Here is an 18,865-nt window from a genome sequence, read left to right as displayed (position 1 = left end):
ACACTCAGAAAACTCTCCTGGAATGCAAGTAAGTGGAGTGTGATCAACTCAGGGATAAATTTGGATTTGGCCTGGTTAATAAAAAGGAGTCTGTGAAATTTTGGAAATTGAACTATAATTAGAAAGCAAAACATTTCATTGTATATTTAATCTGATTGTGCCAAAGAAAGCATTTTGTCTTCATGGTGGAGAAGAAGGAGGAACCTAAAGCAGAGGGGACTAGGATGGGGGAAGTATTTCATATGTGGAGGAGATTGAAATGGGGTTAAGAAATTGCTTAATATATGGGGCACCTGGGTGGCTCAGTTGTTAAGCATCTGCCTTCTGTTCAGGTCATGATCCCAGGGTCCTGGGATCAAGCCCCGCATCGGGCTCCCTGCTCAGCGGGAAGCCTACTTCTCCCTCTCCCACTCCCCCTGCTTGTGTTCCTGCTCTCGCTATCTCTCTCTCTGTCAAATAAATAAAATCTTAGAAAAAAAAAAGAAATTGCTTAATGTAACTCAATGGATTTCCCAAGTGATCAAAACTTACACCAAAAAAGAGAGAGAAAAAAGCAGAATATAGTAACATCTATGGAAAAAATAGAGAGGTGATCTACAAAATGGTAGATAGACAATCAGTTACATGTCATAGAGGATGACAGAATGGAAAGTTCTAGGAATTGGTCCTTCCAACAAAACAACCATTGAGTGGGACGCCTGGGTGGCGTAGTTGGTGAAGCGTCCAACTCTTGGTTTCAGCTCAGGTCATGATCACAGGGTCATGGAATTGAACTCCATGTTGGGCTCGGCACTCAGAGTGGAGTCTGCTTAGGACTCTCTCTCCCTCCCCAACCCCACATGCTTTTTTTTTCCTGAAATAATAAATAAATATATAAAAAAAACAAAACACCAACTATTGAGCTGGCATGAATTGTCAGAATCAACTATTTTGGAACTCTGGAATCTAGCCAAAACCTCGTTGAATCTGGGGGAGTGCATGATGAAAAAAGGGGCTGGTAAATTTTGGTGTTTATGTAGCAGCTACCATTCCTCATTCCATAGCTTCAAGATATGCAGTCATGGAGAAGATGGCCTGCCTTCCTAGTGTGCTTGCTGGTGCCAGGGAGGGCAATAAACCTTGCCCTCCAAAAATGGAGTTGTATGTTTCGTTCTGTCTTGATGAGCAACTGAGGGGTCAACATAAATGCTGGCCATTGTTTTAACCCCTCTGGCTGAAGTGACATCCTGGGTAGCATCTGTTGAAAGAATTTTTTTGTTTGTTTGTTCCTTCTCTTATTGGATTCAGGCACTCAAGGAAATCTCTATCATGTCACTGTCTGATCATGAGATAACAGAACAGAGACTTCAATGACCACACAGAACAAGGAATATAGATTTTACAAAAATATTTTAGAAATGTCACTAAATATAATGATGTACTATATGTTGGTTAGCTGAATTTAAATTTAAAAAAATAGCAAAGAAAAAAAAAATGTCATAAACAAAGAGATGACTGCAGTCCTCAGCAAACAAAAACAGCAATCCCTGGGGATGTAGGAGAATCTGATTTCCAGAGTTACTATACTATATTACAATATTCAAAATGTCTAAGTCTCAACAGAAAAGAAATGATAGAAACTATCTTTATGAAAGCCCAGACATTGAGCTTACTAGGCAAAGACTTTAAATTAACTGTCTTATATATACTAAAAGAGTTGAAGAAAACCATGGTCAAAGAACTAAAGGGATGAGAAGAATGGTGTATGAACAATTAGGAAATATCAATAAAGAGACAGAAATTATAAATAGGAACCAAATAGAAACTCTGGAGCTGAAAAGTACAATTGCTAGAATAAATATTTCACTAGAGAGTTTCCACAGAAGATCTGAGCTGCAGAAGAAAGTATCAGTGAACTTGAAGGTAGAGCAATTGAAATTACCCAGTCTGAGGAGCAGAAAGAAAAAAAGAAGAAAAATGAACAGAGCCTAAGGAATCAATAAGACATCACGAAACAGATCAATATGCACATTATGGGGATCTCAGAAGGAGAAGAGAGGAAGAGTGAGAGTGAAAGTAAGAGTGAGAATGAGAGAAAGGAGCAGAAAAGATATTTGAGGAAATAATGGCTGAAAATTACTCAGATTTGAGGAAATACATAAATACATCCCCAAACTTAAAGAAAATTCAAGCCAGAGAATTCAAGAGAACCACACTGAGACACATTATAATCAACCTGTCAAAAGTTAAAGGCAAAGAGAAAAGCAACAAGAGAGAAGCAACTTGTCAGGTACAAAGAATAGTCAATAAGATTAATAGCTAGCTTCTTATTAGAAACCATGGTGACTAGAAAGCAGTGGGATGATATATTTAAAGAACTGAGAGGAAAAAAAAAATGTACCCAAGAATTCTATGTCTGGTAAAATGATCTTTCAAAAATGAAAAAGTTAAGATATTCTTAGATAAACAAGAGTAAGAGAGTATGTTGTTAGAGACCTGCCCTACGAAATGCTAAAGAGAGTACTTCAGGTTGAAAGAAAAGACACTAGAAGGTAACTCAAAGCTGTATGAAGAAATAAAAATCTCTAGTAAATGTAACTGTATAGGTAAATACCAAAGTTAATATTGTTGCATTTTTTATTTGTAACTCCTTTTTTTTTGCTTCCTATATGGTTTAAAAGACAAATGTATAAAACAATAATTATAAATTTATCTTAATGAGCACACAATGTATAAAGATGTAATTTATGACAATATTAACACAAAAGAGTGATAGAGTGGGATAGGATTGGAATTAATGTATACTATTGAAACTAAGCTGGTATCAATTAAAACTAGAGTATTATAAATTTAGAATATTAACTTAATCTCCATGCTAACCACTAAGAAAATAAATTAAAAATGTGCAAATAAATGGAGAGTCAAGAAGTTACACTAGAAAAAAGTCAAACACAAAAGAAGGTTAAATTGAGAAAAAAATTATATAAGACATAAAAATAGCAAAATGGCAGAAGTAAGTCCTTCACTATCAGTAATCACTTTAAATGTAAATGGATTAAACTCATGAGTTAAAAGATAGAGATTGGCAGAATAAATTAAAACACACACACACACACACACACAGAGTCCAATTGTATCCTGCTTACAATAGACTCACTTTAAACCCAAAGACAAATAGGTTGAAAGTGAAAGGAAAGAAAAAGAGAGCTGGAATGGCTATACTAATAATAGATTTTAAGTAAAAAAATTATTACAAAGAGAAAAAGAAGAACATTAGACAGAAAAATTATAAATATGTACATACCAAACATCAGAGCCCCAAATATATGAAGCAAATATTGACAAAACTTGAAGAGAAAAACAAATAGTTCTATAATAATAATAGGAGACATCAATACCCAACTTTCAATTATAGAACATCTAGACAGAAGACCATAAGGAAATAAAGGACTTGAACAATATGATACGCCAACCAGACCTAACAGAAATATAAAGACACTCCACCCAACAACAGAATATACATTCTTCTCAAGTGCCTTTGAAACTCTCTCCAGGATAGACAATATTTGGGCCATAAAACAATTAATTATCAATAAATTTTAAAAGATTGACATCATAGGAGTATCATCTCCAACCACAGTGGAATGAAGCTAAAAGTTGATAACAGAAGGAAAACTGGAAAATAAGGACATTCATGGAAATTATACAACACATCCTTAAATAACTAATGTGTAAAAGAAGATATCACTAGAGAAATTATAAAACACATTGAGATGAATAAAACCAGAAGCACAACATACCAAAACTTATAGGATGCAGTGAAAGCAGTGCTCAGAGGGAAATTAATAGCTGTAAATGCATATTAAAGAAGAACAAAGTTCCCAAATCACTAACCTAACTTTATGCCACAAGTAATTACCAAAATAAAAGCTAACTAACCCCAAACTAGCAGAAGGAAAGGAATAATAAAAATTAGAGTGCAGATAAATGAAGGAGAGAGTAGAAAAACAATAGAGAAAGTCAAAGCCAAAGGTTGGCTCATTGAAAACATCAACAAATTGGCAGACCTTTAGAGAAACTAAGAAAAAAGAGAGAAGACATAAATAACTAAAATCATAAATGAAAGTGTGGATATTATACCAACCATATGGAAACTAAAAGGATTATAAGGGAATACCATGAATAGTTCTACCCCAACAAATTAGGTAATCTAGATGAAATGGACTCATTTTTAGAAACACACAAATTGTCAAAACTGACTAAAGATGAAATAGAAAATCTCCACAGACTTAATGAGTGAAGAGATTGAATCAGTAATCAAAAACTTCTCAATAAAGAGAGGTCCATGATCAAATGGACCTCAAATGGTGAATTCTACTAAGTGTTTTTTTTTTTTAAATTAACACCACTTCACTCAAACTCTTAAAAAATAGAAGAGCAAAAGATACTTCTGTATTAGTCAGTTCCAGTGGCCATAACAGGATGCCACAGGGTGGCTTAAATAATAGCTATTTATTTTGTCACAGTTCTAGAAGCTAGAAGTCTAAGATCAAGGCACCAGCAGGCATGATTTCTGGTGAGACCTCCCTTCCTGGCTTGCAAACAGCTGCCTTCTTGTGTCATCACCTGGGCTTTCTTCTGTCTGGTGTCTTTCTTCTCCTCTTCTTATAAGGACACCGGTCCCATTGAATCAGAGCCCCATCCTTAGGACTTCATTTAACCGTAATTACATTCTTAAAGGCCCTATTTCCAAATACAGTTACACTGGAGGATAAGGCTTCAACATATGAATTTTGGTGGGACACAGTTTAATGCTTAACAACTTCCTAACACATTCTATGAGTCCCTGATACCAAAGTTAGACAAAAATACCGCAAGAAAACTATAGACCTATAGGCCTTATGAATATAGACACAACCTTTCCCTGCCAAAATACTCACTGACCAAATCCAACAGTACATTAAAAGGATTATCTTTCAGACCAAGTGGAATTTATCCCAGGAATTCAATGGTGACTCAACATAAGAAAATCAATGTAATATACCACAGTAATAGAATGAAGGGAAAAAAACCCCGCATGTCTCTCAATGGATGCAAAAAACGCACTTGAAAAAATTCAGCATCCTTTCATGATAAAAACACTCAGCAAAGTAGGAATAGAAGGGAAATTCCTTCACATGATAAAAGGCATTTATGAAAAACCCACAGTCAACATCATACCCAATAATGAAAGACTGAAAGCTTTTCCTCTAAGATTAAGAATAGGACGAGAATGTCTGCTTTTGCTAATTCTATTCAACATTCTACTGAAAGTCCTAGCCAGAGCATTTAGACAAGACAAAGAAATAAAAGGCATCCAAATTGGAAAAGAAGAGAAAGTATCTCTATTTGCCGATGACATAATTCCATTTATTGAAAATACCAAAGAATCTACAAAATAACTACTAGAGCTACTAAATTCTGCAAAGTTACAGGATACAAGATAACACACAAAAATCAGTTGTGGTTTTACATACCAGCAGTGAACAATTTCAAAAGAAATTAAGATAACAGTTCCACTTGTGATAACATCCAAAAGAATAAAAAACCTAGGAATATAATTCAACCCAGGTGGTAGAAAGACTTGCACCTTTCCCCAGGGCAATGTAGCTCAGAGGCCAAAACAGGTGACCGTCATTTCACATCTCAGGAAGCAGAGGTAGGTGTCTTTTCCACCCTTTCCCCAAAGCCTGGGTCTGTGTGCCAATTGATCCATCATTAGCCTGCAAACCAGAGGTACCAAAGGGTCCCCAAAATGTAAGCTATGCCTCCATGTCTTGCTGCTCTGCACTGCAAAAAAGTGATGCTACTTTGAAGGGCAGAAAAACCAGCTTCTATAGATTAAAGTCTTCCAATGATAGCCCTCAGCATGGGGCTGGGTGTATGCCAAGGGCCTGCTGATGCAGTTCAGATTAAATCTGTGAAATACTGAAGGATGACTCCCAGGTTTGGGCCACAGAACAAGGGGAGACCTCACCAAAGGAGAGTGAAACCCAGAGGAATGTTTCCCCTTCCCGCCTTCCCCTGTGGGCTAACACCCCTTCCAGATGTCCAAGTAGGCATGAGGAGTCGGCATGGTGAGTCTCATGGAAGGAGGTGCAGCCCAACCCCTCAGGGAGCAGCCCTTGAAAGGCCTGGAGGTGGCCAAGCTCTGCTTTCCCTGGTGGGTCAGATGGTCCTCAGGGCCCGAGCTGTGGCAGGTGGGCCCAGGTGGGCTTCCTTACTCTGGCCTCTTTTCTCCCACCAACCTCCCTCTCATGTGCCCTGGCTTCAGGGTTCTTCCAGAGCACACCAAGGCTTTGCCCTTGCTGGTTCCTCCTCTGGGAGCACCTGTTCCCCACAAAGTCACTTGGGTCACACTTTCATGCCCTCAAGCCCCTGCTCACTCCAGTCTTCTCTGACAAACCACTCAAGGCCACTCCATCTGAAATTGTACCTTCACAGGATGTGTGTCACATTGGTTGGCTGATCTTGCTTCCTGTCTCTGGGTCCCATGAAGGCAGACCTCCTTTACCCTGGTGCTTGCTGAATCCTGCTGGGTGCTCATGGTGCTGGATGAGGAAAGGCATGAAGGTGGGTCCCCACCTATGCCTCAGACATTGAGTCCCATGGGGATGGTCACTCAGTTCCATCTTTCATGTGGCTTTAACAATACCCATGTCATTCTCTACTTTTAGGACCCACTGCACACCCCTATAGGGCCTCCTGGTCCTTCTGTGGACTGGCCTCCATCCCTGCTATTCCAATGACATTGCTCTGACCACACCCAGCATCACCAGTATCTCCTCAGGACTCCTTGCCTGCTCACCTGCACAGAGACTCCATAAGCTGAACTGTTGGACTCTGACTGATGAGGGGGATCCCCGGGAGCACAGGTTCCTTACCCTGGGCAGGGCCTGGCTCAGAGAAGGCAGGCCACCAGTGCTCGAGGAGTGAGTGCCTTTGCACAGTGAATCTGTTCCTGGGTATACCTGCTCATTCCTTGCCCTTCCCCTCCTCTCTCTCTGGTTTCCATTTTGTCCATTGCTTCTCCTATTTGCCCAGAGCCAATCTAGCTTATGAAAAACAAGCTGTCATCTTAGTGTTTTTTATACTTCGTTCCCCCAACAGCTGCTCTGTTTCCAAATGTTCATTACTGCTGTATTAGCAGAAGTTGTTAATGACACTCAGGCTGACAGAATACAAATTGATTTTCAAAAGTTATGCTGATTGCTTAGGCATGTTTCTTGTACCAGCTAAGCAAAATGGGGGGGGGGCGGTGGTGGGGAAGAACCATGCCATGTGGCACATATGGTCTTTAACACAAGGGGCTCAGGCCACATGTGAACCAAATGTGACTGGAGAAGGTGTGGAGAAGGATGGGTTTCCAGGAAGTTTTAACCAGGCTAAACCCAAAGGGAGATAGTACCTAGAAGCAATGTGCCCCTGAGATGCTTTGTGGTTTCTGGCTTCTGCTGCGGGGAAAGAGGGGCATTGGGGAGTTTGGACCCAGCAGTCACACAAGCCTGGTTTAGATCCCAGCATTGCCATTGATTTGGGGTATGTGATTTGGGGGAAATTGTTAACTCCTGAACATCCTTATCTGCAAAATTCAGACAGTGTGGGAATATTAATCATCATCAAACAAGACAGATACATGCAAAAGTGGAATGGCCCCCTTACCAGCTTGGTCATGATAGGGAGATATGGTTACTTGTTAGTGAATTACTCGAGTGTTCACAGCCTTCATTGGTAGGAAGGGCAGAGACTCCCTGAACTATTTGAGAACCCGGAGCTTGTCCTGCTTCCAGACACCAGGGGAGAGAAACAGCCGGAGAATCCAAGCCAGAGCACTATTGTTTCTGTTGCTGCCACATGGTGTCACTGTTGCACACAAGCCCTGCACAGCCCGGTGGATGCTGGTCCACTGGTATGGTGGGGCCTTGTTCCAGGTCCCTGAGAGGGCTGCACTGTGCCCCACCCTGGGGCTGCAGCATTGTGAGGCTCTTCCTTTCCCTCCAAGAAGTACTTTGCTGGAGATTGTGCAACACAGAAAACTAAAGGTCCTCTTATAGCCTTTCCTGGGGCTAGGGTGCTTCATTGATGTCATAACTGGCAAGGGGCCATTCCTGGGATTTCCCCAGAAACACCTCGAGGACTCAAGGTGACTTGTATCTACTCCTAGATACAGAAGGAGCTGTCTGGGCTTTTAAATTCCAGTTCATCAGCACCACCTCCCATGTGCCAGTCATCAAGCTCAAGTGTTTGGTTCACACTGATCTATCAACTGATATGAGTGAACTCCCTTTTCTTTCTACCCGGGTGAGCCAGCAGGTTACATGCTGTGTCAGAGGCCCTGGCAGGGTGTTTTGGTAACTGGGATATTTATCTATTGATCATTCTGCAGCCCTGACTCCTGGGAGTTGTGGGGGTAGTGGATGGAGCAGACCAGATCTGGACAAGATGCTATTTTCCCTGTGCCCAGAGCCTGCCCCAGAAGGTCCAGATATAAAGGGCTTGGGAACTGAGCATGCAGGTCTGCTGGCTGGATGCAGTGCTCAGAAGCACTTGTTTTTTGAGTTTCCAAACTCAAAAAGTGTTTCCAAACCCACTCTGTTTTCAGGAAGCCCAACAATCTGTCATGTGCATGGTGCATGATCAAGAGAGACACCTCTTTCCAACTTCTAGCACCACATCTTTAATCTCCCATAATGGCCTGGAGACTAGGGAGCATGTCTGTGGGCAGTGTGATCACCCAGCCACTGGCCTTCTCAACCACATCCATCCCCAGATAGTCATCACACCCAGAATGAGGAACTGAGAGGTCCAGGGGCAGCCACATGAGGAGGAAATGGGGTGCACAAATCAGGAAGCCATCTGACATCTCAAGGTCAGCTCAACTGAAAACTCATCACAAGTGTGCATGGAGCCCCAAACAGGGCTCCCTGTGACCTGGCATGGAGAAACTGAAGCTAATGTGGGCAGAGCCCTGACATGCTTCCTGACCCATTGCTGGGAAGGTGAGATGGTGTTTCCAGAGCTGAGGCCATAGCCAGAACCCTAGCCCTGACACAGATTGCCCAGAGGGTTTTGGGCAAGTCATCATCCTGCTCAGGGCTGTGTTTTCCCAAAGACTGATTGTCTGGGAGTGCTGGAATGTTAGAGAAGGCCCTCGAAGATCATTCCAGTCATCTCTTCCTGTCCTGATCACTCTCCACCACCACCCCAGAGGGTCACACCAAGGGCTTGAAGTCATTTGCTTTCTCATGAGGCTGTGATGAAAGGAAGGGAAATAAGGAATTTCACAAAGCTTTAAGGGATGAACAAACAGGAGGAGGGAGTTTCAATGAGGCAAAGTTTGGACCACTGAACGGACAAGTGCCTTGAGGGAACAGGCTCTAAAATGGTTCTTTTTCATGTGAAGAAGGGTCTTGACCCCTGTTCAGGCCTCAGGAGCACATCCACTGGGTCAGGTAGAGAGTGGAGAGTAGGAATCTCAGAGTTTCTGTCAAGTTGTACCTTGCCACACCTTATGGGTGCGTTATTCAATTCACTCATTCATTCATGTACTGCTGAAAGTCTGTGGTGGTACAGCTCTGTGGCTGGTATGGTGGGGGAGGGGTCTGAGGCTCTACAGCTCACACAGTGATGGGTTCGGAGGAGGCTGGGATCCTAGGGGCAGGGCAGGGCCTAAAATTCTGGGTGAGAAGAGCACATGGGAATGACTGTGTGAAGCTTGGGCACAGGGCACTTGTAATGGTTGTATTGGGCATGGAGGCCAGAAATGTGCTCACCTAGTCTGGAGCAAGCCATTTGGTTAGAGAAGGAAGGAGAGAAGACAAGAGGGAGGGAGACACCTTCTTCCTAGAAACTCTCTGTCCACCTGTCGTTGGGCTAACCTTTCCAGTCTGAAGTTAACTGAGATGTCCCCTCGTTAGGCAAGCTCTCCTCCCTGTCTCCCAGTCTCAGACCAAGTCAGGTCCCTGATTGTAAGTGTCAGCCCCACATGCGTTTTAGCACAATTCATACTAAATGATGATTGGTGTGATTATTTGTTTGTCTTCTGTGATCTGTCAGGGTACCTCACATGGGGTCTTGTCCACAAATGATGAAACAATGTCTCCTGAATATTGCACCTGCCCCGGGGTGGACAATCAGAGTTCTGTCTGTCTGTGAAGGTGCCGGCAAGGGATCTGAATTTCCCTTCCAGGGTTGTCACTTGGTGAACCAGTAAGGTCATTCTCCTTCTGGTCTCAGTTTTCTTTGAAAAAATAACAAATTATTGAAGCAAACTATCTCTGAGTTTCCTTCCAGCCCCGAACTGCTGTGTATCATAGAAGAGTGATGTTTTAAGAGTTGACAAAGCCTCCTCGGTCTTGGCTGGGCTGCCTCTTCCTTTGTCTTTTCCTTATGTCTGCTTTCCTCCTTCAATCCCTGTAGGACCAGGCTCTGCATGGGAGGCCCCTCAGCTGGAAAGCACCCATGGTTTCATGGGAAGATCTGTCAGCCTCTGCACACTTGTGATGAGTTTTCAGTTGAGCTGACCTTGAGATGTCAGATGGCTTCCTGATTTGTGCACCCCATTTCCTCCTCATGTGGCTGCCCCTGGACCTCTCAGTTCCTCATTCTGGGTGCGATGGCCATCTGGGGATGGATGTGGTTGAGAAGGCCAGTGGCTGGGTGATCACACTGCCCACAGACATGCTCCCTAGTCTCCAGGCCATTATGGGAGATTAAAGATGTGGTGCTAGAAGTTGGAAAGAGATGTCTCTCTTGATCATGCACCATGCACATGACAGATTGTTGGGCTTCCTGAAAACAGAGTGGGTGATCTCCATTGATATTTACATCAGAGCGATTCTGCAGATGTTCTATTTGTCTGTGTGGAATGCTCAGCCTCATTGCTGCTGGCAGAGCTATTCTTTTCCTGTAGCTATTGTCTTGGCAAAAGGCTATCTGGCAGAGATGACCACAGGGAGAAAGGAGCATCCCTTCACCATCATACCGCCCACACCTAGTTAGGAGAAAACAGTTCCCGTGTGTGTTTGCACCTGGGTAGATGGGACTTGGGGAGTCCAGCCCGTGGTCTTACCTTTGTGTCTGCAGGGCCCTAAAATAGCCTGAGGAAAAGTTGGTTTGGCCCTGTGCGGAGGCTGGCTACGCATTTACAAGTATCTGGTGCTGGCTTAGGTAGAGAGTGGGCCTTTGGACCAGTTAGTTCCCATGCTGTCTGGATGCCTGTGGGGGAGGGACACACCCCATGTCATAAAGCTCTCTAGGCCACACCAGCTGGAGGGAATGCCAAGAAGGGGCAGGAGGGGCCCAGAAGAAAGGGTGACATACACGGGGTACAAGTCTTGCTTTCTCCCTAGCGCAGAGCCCCTTCTCTCACTGCCTCTGCAGTGGGTCCTGGCTCCTCAAAGGGGCTCTGAATGAGCTCTCATGGCACACTCTTATCTCCAAGATGTCCCCTCTGCCAGGGAGGAAAGGCACTGGTCACATGAGGGAAGGGCACAAACGTTCATAGGAATCTGTTTTGGGCTGGGCAGCAGACATACATTATCAAAGTGCAGTGGGCCCCTAAATTTAAAAAAAGGCAGAGGTGGGGACCTCTGTGTGCTCTGGCCTGGGGAGCTGGACTAGACCACAGATAGGGACCTCAGAGTGCTTCCACTTTCCCCCCTTAAAGCCCAGGCAACTCCATCCTGCACCCCATCTGCCTGCCTCTCAGCCTTCTGTGGCCGAGTCCACCTCAATGTCCTGTGTTTCCATCCAGAGGGAAGGGAGGGGTTTTATTAGTGCTTCCCTCCATCCACTGGAGGTGTGCCAGGGAAGGGGGTGGGAGCACTGGGCACCCCAGCACCTGCATGTTTGTCCCCTCCTCTCGTCTTGGTGTCTCTGCTGTGGCTCTGCGTGCCCCCACTGTATTCCTGTATGGAGTACATAAGAGCGTGGACTTTGGTTGGAGTTGAACTGAATCCTTCACTTAGTAGCTATTGATTTTAGCTAAGTTTCTTAGCCTCCCTTTTGTTCTTATTTTAATCTGCAAAATGGGGATACTTTTAGGGTGCTATGAGTAGTAAGTGAGGTTAGGACTCAGCGCAGGCCAGTGACCTATCAACTCCTATCACCATGAAGTTCCCTGCCAGAAGCCCTTCTTCTCTTGGGGAGGCTGGAATCCAGGAAAGCGGCCTTTGGAATGGGGTCCCAGGAGAGGTGGAAAGCGCCGTCACTGTGCAGTGGCCCCGAGCCCCAGTTCTTCCATAAAATAGCGTCTTCTGGTTAAGAGAGTGGTTTGCAAATTGTTTCTGAAACTATTTTTCAAATCATGCCCATGAGGATGCCACAGAGACTGCCCTGGGGGGCAAGAGGGTGGGCTCTGTATCCCAGCCCCAATAGGGGCTGCTTTGCTTTGTAAACACTTTTAAATACTGGGTTCCACAAAGATTTCATTAAAATGTGTGACACACTGCTAAGAAAGTTTGAATAGATACATTTCCATAATGAATATTTTTTAAAAGTTTGGACCCCACCATATTAAAATGACATCATTGTCATCATCATCACCATCACCATTTAAAAAAATAAAATCCTACAAAACGCTGCCACAGGACAGGCAGTCTTCTAGATTCTGAGGCTGTAAGGAGGCATAAAAACATGGTCCCCACCACCAAAGAGAATAATCAGCAAGTCCTCACACTGTGTGTTCATCAAAGCTGACAGGGGCTGCAAATGAAGGAACAGAGGCTGAGCCTCTTGAAAGTGGCAGCACTGCCAACCAGTGGAACTCAGCTCTGTGGCCAACCCCCTCCGCCCTCACTCCATGCCTTCTCCCGCTTGGAGTCCTTCTATGGGTTTAGAGCATCAACGGACACTCAGACACACTGATGTACACACGCACCTGCCTCCCCTATTCACATGCCCCAATTGAATTCTGTCACTTAGAGCAGGGAGAATGCACATCAGCTGAGACAGTGGCCCTAATGTTCAAGCCCCTCCCATAACTGAAACCTCTTCTGTTTTATTCTAATAACTATTTGAAAGGGGGAGATTTTCAGGCACAGAAAGCAAGCTGCAATTTTGTGTGTGGTGTCCACACATGCCATTATGGAATGAGTTCCTGGTGTGATTCTGAATGAGGGTTCCTTGAGGTGGTGCTGGGATCTTGGCATCTCTGAGGATTGGGCTTTGTCCTTTCCTGGCCAGGTCTGGGTCCTGTGGATGGGCTGCCCTGGGCTCAGTGCCTCAGAGATTTCAGAGTTTGGGCAGTCGGCTGCTAAGCATGCAAAAGGTCTGAGCCATGGGTCAGGAAAATCACCCAGCTTTGGGGCAGACAGAGCAGAGTTCTTGGAGTGCCAGCACCAGCCAGCTCATGAACTTGGTGAATCCCAGCAGCTCAGTGTTCTCATCTGGAGGTGGGGAGGATAAGATGACAGGGCATCCACAGGGCCTGGAGTTTGGATGTGCTCATGGCACTCTGGCACTCATTCTTTTGTGGGTCTGGAGCTCTGGGTAGGATTCTTTGGGAAAAGTAACAGAAACTGTATGGCCAACTCAAGGAAAAGGGAAAGTTTTCAAAGACTTTGCAGCAGCCACCAGAGATGATGGATGATTAAAATTGAGCCAGGACAGGAGCAGGAGTACCAGGACAGTCTCCTCCTGGGGACCTGGCAGGATAAGTGACCACCAGCCCATATGGGCTTTGCGCACCTGCACTGATTCATGTCCCAGAGCCAGTGTTTGAAGCTCCTTTCCCATCTGGGGGAGAGTGGGCTCTTTAGTTGCTGTCCCACCAAGACTGGATGTAGGGAGGAATGGGTTTCCCAAGAAACACTGGGGTCCTACCACCTGGAGGAGAGGAGTGGACTTGGGCAGACCCAAACCAGTCCACTCTTACGTGGTCTCCACTTCCAGCATTCTCTTCCTATCAGTCGTGCACACAGCTGCTTAATCAAACTTCTTTAATTGCCACTTACATCTTGTTATTCTTCTTAAACATGCCTTTGGAAGGATGAGGAGGGGCTGGATGTCCGTGGGGAGGACTTGAGCACCGCTCACTACTCTCCCAGCTGCTCACGCTTGTCCACTCCTCTCCTGCCCCTCCTTCCCAGTTTCCATCCTGAACCCCTTTGGCACAGCTGGTAGCTGCTGCCTCGCCTTTCCCACCCCTTCTTCCCCACCAGAGCCCATCTCAGAGCAGATGGCTTTGGGGGAGTGTCTGGGATTTTACTCTGCCCAGACCTGAGCCCCATGTCTGAAAGCCCCCCACACTGGCATTGACGGTGGACTGGGACATTTTATTTTTTCTCCTGGGTTTGCTTTTCCTTTTAGATTTTGAGTTGTAACATTGCTTGCTTTGTCTAAGTCTAACTCCTTTGGGGCCATCTTCTGGGGCAGGGACCACATCTTACCCTATTCCCTGCCTCTCTCTCTCCTCCCTGTCACTAGCCTATCACCCACTGGTGCCAGGAAGGTGGCCCCATATTTGTGTTAAAGTGCACATCTGTGCAATGAGGTTGCTGCAGTGGGGGAGCTCAAGAACATGAGGTGTCATCACATGAAAAAATCAGTCATCAATTACATTCCTATGTATGAAGAAATGTTATTGACATGGATAAAGGTCATGGAATGTTACATGAAAAAAGTAGGACCTTACACAGAATACATACACAGAACACTTGAAAAAAAAAAAACACAAGCAAATGCACCAAAATATTAATACTGGTTGTTTTTGAATGGAAGAATTTTGTTGATTTATATTTTCTTTATACTTTCTGCATTTTCAAATTTCCTCTGAGAATTGTATATTATTTCCATTTTAATGCTTGTGTTATTTTTATAATGAGAACAAAATCTTTAAAAACTATTGAAAAGTAACAGACTCATTTGTGTTCTGAGGTGTTGCTGCTCAGCTTGATGGAACATGGATGTGATTCAATTTTTCCCCCTTTAGACAAGGGTTTTATTATTTCATGGGAGGGTAAAGGTAGTTGTAGTTTAAAACAAAAACATCAACATATATTTCCCTTCCTGATCATTGTATTCTATCAGTAAAACAGAGTAAAGCCAGGTGGATTTATCAGGGTACCTCCTGGAGATGACCTTTGCCTTCATTCAAAGAATGTACTGAAGTCAGAGAAAATATGCACTCCCTCCCACATCCTGGGAAGCTAATCTGACTCTGGCACTGTAATCAGCTGTTGGTTTTAGGAAGTGATTTTACCTTTCTCATCTGCAAAATGGGAATGATGTGATATCTTCCTGGCCAGGTTGTCCTGACCATAATGATCTTATATGTGTCATGCTTCATCTGGTCCTGGCACACAGAAGGGGCTCAACTATGATGCACTTCTCCTGTGATTACCTCCAGGGAGGTCCCAAAGGCACACAGCTCACCCGGGCCTTCGCTGTTCCTCCTGCTCTTTTGGGGCTCCCCTGACAGGGCAGTTTCCACAGCTGGTGGATGAAGCAGTCAGATACCCTTAGTCCTGAATGTCACAAGGTCTGAAGATGCCTGATAAGGGACCAAAGGAGGGAATTCAGAGCAAGGGAAAAGGAAGGGTAGATAAGAGACAGATGGGCATGAAAAAGAAAAGAATGGCAATTGTATAACTATAAAAGACAGTATAAATGCATATTTTTCTCTTTTCCTTTCTTAACTGATTTAAAAAGCAATTGTATAAAATAATATGTTTATAATGTATTGTAGAGCCTGTAACATATAAAAAATATAGATTGCCAAGAACAGCACAAAGATAGTGGGTGGAAGGAAAGCTGCACTGGGCTAAGGAAATGATTACAGATAGTAAAGTAATAATTATAACAATGTATTGTTGGATCTATAACATTAATAGATGTAACATATCTGACAATAATGCCACAGAAAAGAAGGAAAGAGAATAGCGTTACATAGGAGTATCATTTCTATATATCATTGCAATTAAACTAATATGAATCTGAAGCTGATTTTGATAACTTAAATATACATAGTAAACCCTACAGCAATCATACACAAAAAAGAAAAAGTGAAAAAAAATCAAAGAAATTAAATGTTACATCAGAAAATGCTCTTTAAAACAGAAGAAAGCATGGGCGCCTGGGTGGCTCAGTTGGTTAAGCGACTGCCTTCGGCTCAGGTCATGATCCTGGAGTCCTGGGATCGAGTCCCGCATCGGGCTCCCTGCTCGGCAGGGAGTCTGCTTCTCCCTCTGACCCTCTTCCCTCTCATGCTCTCTGTCTCTCATTCTCTCTGTCTCAAATAAATAAATAAAATCTTTAAAAAAAATATTTAAATCAGAAGAAAGCAGTAAAAGAGGAACAGAGGAACAAAAAACACATGAGACATATAGAAAGCAAAAAGTAAAATAGCAAATGTCAATCCAGGTTTATCAATAATAACATTAAATGTGAGAGGATTAGACAACCCAATCAAAATGCAGAGATTTTCAGATGGATAAAAAACATGATCATTCATATGTTGTCTACAGGAGACATATTTTAGATTAAGGACACAGATAGACTGAAAGTAAAAGGATAGAAAGAGATATATTATGCAAACAGCAACCATAAGGAAGCTGGAATGGCTATATTGATATCAGACAAAATAGACTTTACAACAAAAAACATTTATTAGAGACAGAGAAGGACATTTTATGATGATAAAAAGGACAATCCATTAGAACAGTATAAAATTACAAACACATATACACCTAATAAAAGAGGCAAAATATAGGTGGCAAAAAGTGACAGAAATGAAGAGAGAAATTCAATAATAATAGTTGGACACTTCAATAATCCACTTTCAATTGTGGGTTGAACTAGACTTAAGATTAACAAGGTTAGAGAAGACTTGAATAACACTATAAACCAAGTAGACCTAATAGACCTCTATAGAATACTCCACCCAACGATAGAATATATATTCTTCTCAAGTACACATGAAACTTCCTTATTCTGTAGGATAGGCCACAGGCCATAAATAAACCTCAGTACATTTAAAAGGATAGAAAAAATATAAAGTGTGGTCTCCAATTATAATAGAATGAAATTAGAAATCAGTATCAGGAGAAAAAGCTTGAGAAAAAAACAACACAATCCTAAAGAGCAAGTGGATCAGAGAGGCAATCAAAAGGGAAATTAGAAAATACTTTGAGATGAATGAAAGTGAAGATACCACATACGAAAATTTGTGAGATGCAGCAAAAGTGGTGCTTAGAGGAAAATTTATAGCTGTAAATGCCTATATTACAAAAGAAGAAAGATTTTAAATCAATAACCTAATCTTCCACATTAAGACACTGAAAAAAGAAGAGCAATCTAACACAAAGTAAACAGAAGGAAATAAATAATAAAGATCAGAATGGAAATTAGTGCAATAGAGACTAGGAAAGAACAGAGAAATTCAATGAAATCAAAAGCTAGTTCTTTGAACAGATCAACAAAAGTGACAATCCTTTAGTTAGCCTAACCAAGGAGAAAAGAGAAGACAATTACTAGAATCAGAAATGAAAGAGTGGATGTTCACAAGATTACTGACAGAGAAAAGCTAAGGTTCAGGTGACTTCACTAGGGAATTCTACCAAACACTGAAAAAATTAATACAATCTTCACAAACTCTTCCAGAAAACAGAAGGAAACAACTGTGAACTCATTTTGAGGCCACTATTACCCTGATTCCAAAACCAGACAGAGACATCACAAGAAAACTAAAGATCAATATCTCTTATAAACGTGGAATGTCAATATCCTCAACAGAATGCTAGCAAACTGAATCTAACAACATGTAAAAGAATATATGCCTTGGTCAAGTGGGATTTATCCCAGGAAGGCAAGGTTGATTCAACATGTGAAAATCAATTACTGTAATATGTCATACCATTAGAATAAAAAATAAAACCCACATGATTACTTCAATAGATACAGAAAAAGCATTCAACAAAATCCAACACTTTCTTTTTTTTTTTTAAAGATTTTATTTATTTATTTGAGAGAGAGAATGAGAGCGAGAGAGAGCACATGAGAGGGGGGAGGGTCAGAGGGAGAAGCAGACTCCCTGCTGAGCAGGGAGCCCAATGTGGGACTCATCCCAGGACTCCAGGATCATGACCTGAGCCGAAGGCAGTCGCTCAACCAACTGAGCCACCCAGGCGCCCTCCAACACTCTTTCATTATAAAAAAACTCAACAAATGAGGAATAAAATGGAACTTCCTCAACCTGATATGGAGTATTTACGAAAACCCCATAGCTAATATCATATTTAATGGTTAAAGACTGGATGCTTTCTCCCTAAGATCAGGGATGAGATAAGGGAGTCTGCTTTTGCCACTTCTATTCAACGCTGTACTAGAGGTTCTATCCAGAGCAACTGGACAAGGAAAAAAAAAAAACATACAGGTTTGAAAAGAGGATGTAAAACCATTTCTATTCAGAGATAACATGACCTTGTATAAGGAAAACTAAAGAATTTACGATGTCCAACTTAAAAACTATAAGAACTAATAAATGAGTTTAACAAGGTTTTAGAACACAAGGTCAAAATAAAAAATCAACTGTATTTCTATGCAGTTGCAATGAACAATCCAAAAATGACATTAAGACATCAATTTCATTTAAAATAACATCAAAATGAATAAAATACTTAGAATTAAATTTGATAAAATAAGTGCAAAACTTATACTCTTAAAACTAAAACACTGAAAGAAATTAAAGAAGATCTAAATAAACAGGTCAATAAGCACATGAAAAAATGCTCAACATCATTAGTCATCAGGGAAATGCAGATCCAAGCCATAATGAAATACCATCTCACAACCACTAGGGTAGCTAGGATTAAACGTTAGATAATAACAAGTGTTGACAAGGATATGG

Source organism: Neomonachus schauinslandi, chromosome 3, assembly GCF_002201575.2.
Source record: "Neomonachus schauinslandi chromosome 3, ASM220157v2, whole genome shotgun sequence".
NCBI lineage: Eukaryota > Metazoa > Chordata > Mammalia > Carnivora > Phocidae > Neomonachus > Neomonachus schauinslandi.
This window is presented reverse-complemented; position numbering follows the sequence as displayed.